We start from the raw sequence: 3,874 nt of genomic DNA on the forward strand, positions 1-3,874 counted from the left end.
CACAATTATGCGGTGAGATGAAATCTCTTGTACCAGAAGAGTTAACAATCACTGCAATGGGTCGGGGGGGCCCGACACTCAGACAGAGCCAACAATCCTCAGCTAACTGAGGGGCAGTTTGATTTAGTAATGAGAGGGTTAGCTCCAGTAGGTACTGGGTCTGGGGATCGATATCTAGCTCTCCCCATCATCTTGGATCGCCAATGGGTGATAATTGAGCTCAGGGTATAAAGCTTGGATCCTTTGTTCTATTTCTTTGTGGACCGTTAATTTTCGGACTTTATCCTGGACACCACCACCATCAGAATATCCAATGGGAGCCTCCAGTTCCCAGAACACCAATTCCCCGGGTATACCATAACATTGGGAGGATGCTAAATTTCCTCCTTCAATGGGGGCTGGGGTTCTATCTTCCCTGACCCCCGTCCAATAGGTTTTATTATTGGAGGGATTAGAACATTGTTGGGTCATTTGGTAACAGATAGTGTGCATAGTTGGATAAAACAAGGAACAGGGACAAGGGCCTGGATTGCCATTAATAATGGGAATAATCTTAGGTTTAAGAATACAGACCCAGCTCTGGTGTCTGACTGACAGTTTGTATGGATTGAGGTTGAACACTAGGTGGGCCTGACGGTCTCCACAATCTGCCTTTTGAGTAACCAATCCCTGTTGGAAGCTGTAGACCTTATAAGTTCCGCCCCAACAATCACAGGGCTTTCCAAATTTGGCATCCATTTGTCTTGCTACAGCATTGGGATCTCCAAATCCTTGATGGCTGGGTGGGATGGACATTAGAAATATTAGGGATGGTTTGGAGAGAAGAAAAGGTAAGAATATATGTGGGGAGGGAACCAGGGCCCGGCGGCCCTTGGCCATCACCCAGTTGATGGCCAGCAGAAAAAGGGGGATCATGATTATCACCCTATTATTGGCCATTTATGGTACTTTTTGTAGGTTGGCTACCAGATCCTCTATGACAATGGTAATGATGAAGATGGTGATGGCCAAGGCAGCAGTGATGAGCACAGCAGTGAGGACTTTTCAACCAGGATTTTCCATTCCCGGAGGGCCTGGTCTGTCTCGGTTGTCCTGAGGGGAAAAACAGAGGAGCCATCCTCAGGGATGAATCATTCCCTGGATAGATTATCATCATGGTCCCCTTGTTGGGGTAAATATTTAATATCTCTCGCCAGTACCCAGAGGGGTCTTTTTTCATTTTGAGGGAATATACATCCAAACCCTCTTCCTGCTGTAAGAAGCGGGTCTGGTCCTCTCCATGCTCCTGTGAGTGGGTCTCTCCATCTGACCAAAATGGAGCTATAGCTGGTAGATGAGGACCAATGTTTTTGGAAGGGGGACAAATACTTGTCTTCTTTGGAAAAATTTAGAATATTTAAGGTAAATAAGGCCTTTTTTAGTTGATCATGAGGAGGCAGGGACTCCCCCTTTTTTTTTTGTAATTGACGTTTTGAAGTTTGGTTGGCTCTCTCTACAATGGCTTGTCCCCTAGGATTGTAGGGGGTGTCTGTGGGGGGTTGGATTTTCCATGTTTGGAGGAATTTAGTAAATGGCTTGCTTGTGAAGCAGGGGCCATTGTCTGTCTTGATTTGATTGGGTAACCCAAGGGTGGCAAAGCACTGTAATATATGACTAATTGCATGTCTGGATTTTTTTCCAGCATGGGCAGTCGCCCAGCAGGCGTGTGATAATGAATCAACAGACAGGAAAATATACTTTAATTTTTCAAAGGGAGCATAATGTGTGACCTCGGTTTGCCACAAATGGTTGGGTCAGAGGCCTCGGGGGTTGATTCCCACATTTTGGAGTGGGGGAACTTGAAGGAAGGGCTGACAGGATCGGCATGTGTGAACGATTTTCTTTAAGTCTTTAACCGCCACCTGAGGAAATTTTTGTCTAAGTCCCCTCCAGTTGACATGTGTCAGTTGGTGGAATTGAGTAGCCTCAGAGATTGTGTAGCCCTGGCAAGAAGAGGCCAGTTGATCAGCTATTTTATTTCCCTCTGAGAGGAATCCTGGCATATTTTGATGGCCTCTAAGATGTTGGAGGTATATTGGATTTAATCTGAGTTTAAGTAGAGTGCGGGCTTGAATCATTAAAGGGGATATAGGATTGGAGTCCAATCTAATGTGAGCCTCTACTAGGTGGGGCAGTAAATTAACCATATATAGGCTGTCTGAGAATAGGTTGAAAGGCTCAGATATGGAGTCCAACGCCATGACAACAGCAAAGAGTTCTTTAAATTGTGGCGATCCCTAGTGAGGGCACTGAGAAGGCAAATTTTTTTGTGTCTTTTGGGTGTAGAGGTATTGAGAAAAAACAGTCCTTAATATCTATAGTGGCTAGGGCGAAGGAGGCAGGGATAGCGGGGATCCAGGACATTCCCCTCTGGGGGGTGCCCATAGGAGCCATTCTTTTATTGATCTCCCTCAAGTCCTGGAGGAGTCTCCAAGTCCCATTGCTTTTTCTTATAACAAAAACAGGTGAATTTCAGGAGCTAGTAGAAGGTTTAATATGGCCAAGATCTAATTGGCCCTGAACTAACTGATGGAGTTGTTGTAGTTTGTTAGAGGGTAGAGGCCACTGCTCAACCCATACAGGGTCTCCTGAGATCCAAGTAATTGGGAACAACAGAGGCTGAGCAGTGTCCCTTAGGATTGGGGGTGCACCCGGGAGTGTCTGTTTCTAAGATGTTCAAAGTAGGGGTCGTCCCTGTAATTAGAATGAGCGGCCCTCTCATTCCCAAATTGTTGTTCAAATTCCTCAGTGTCGAGGAGGTCATTGTAGGAGGCTTTATGCTCAGTGGTAATAAAGGCCTCAGCTTCTCCCAAGATGTCCTGTCCTAAAAGATTGGCAGTTAAGCCAGAGACCACAAGAGGACGCACCTCTCCACGACTTCCATTGGGATCAATCCAGGGCAGCCATGTGGCCATTTCCCACAATGTGGATTGTGCGCCCATGCCCAGTAAGGATGGGCCAGGCACCAGCTGCCAGGAATGCGGAACGTCTTCTTTTCTAATTACTGTGCAATCCGCACCAGTATCAATGAGAAATTTAAAGGTTTTACTCCCAATGGTTAAAGTCATCTTGGGCCTCAGCCCAGGGACGAGAGGAACTGTCCAGTGGGCTTCCATGATGTGGATTGTCCACCCATGCCCAGTAGGGATGGGCCAGGCACCAGGCCAGGAATGCGGAACTTCTTTTCTAATTACTGTGCGATCCGCACCAGTATCAATGAGAAATTTAAAGGTTTTACTCCCAATGGTTAAAGTCATCTTGGGCCTCAGCCCAGGGACGAGAGGAACTGTCCAGTGGGCTTGCACATGTCTCTTCCACTTATTTAATGGGGCTGGGGGCCGCCCCTCGAGGAGTTTAAAGGCTCTCCTCGTATATTATATTTTGACCTGCAATCTTTGGCCCAATGGAAACCTTTTTTACACTTAGAGCACGGGTATGAGGGGCATCCTGGGTAGGCCCAGGGTTGCCCTTGGGACGTGGGTTAGGGCATTGCTGGCGGAAATGCCCTGTTTGGCTGCAACTAAAGCAGCATCCCTTTTCCTGTGGATTATTGGACCCCTCCTTGAGAAAGACATCCCTTAGCACCTGTGTGAGGGCCTGCGTCTGAGCCTGAAGGATGGCTGACATGGCCTGGGTCTGCCCCATCTTTGTCCCTAAATCTTTAGAGGCCACTATCCATCAGCTGATGGAACATTCCTTAAGCCCAGCACATGCCATCCTGTGATCTGCCTCCATGCCGTCCCATATGAGCATCTTAGCAAACTGGTCCCGCAATGGCCCAGGGGGGAACTTTCTCTTAAGGCTCTTCTCGACTCTATCCACAAACTCATGAACG

This window comes from Nannospalax galili, unplaced genomic scaffold, assembly GCF_000622305.1.
Source record: "Nannospalax galili isolate Female #2095 unplaced genomic scaffold, S.galili_v1.0 scaffold139, whole genome shotgun sequence".
Classification (NCBI taxonomy): domain Eukaryota; kingdom Metazoa; phylum Chordata; class Mammalia; order Rodentia; family Spalacidae; genus Nannospalax; species Nannospalax galili.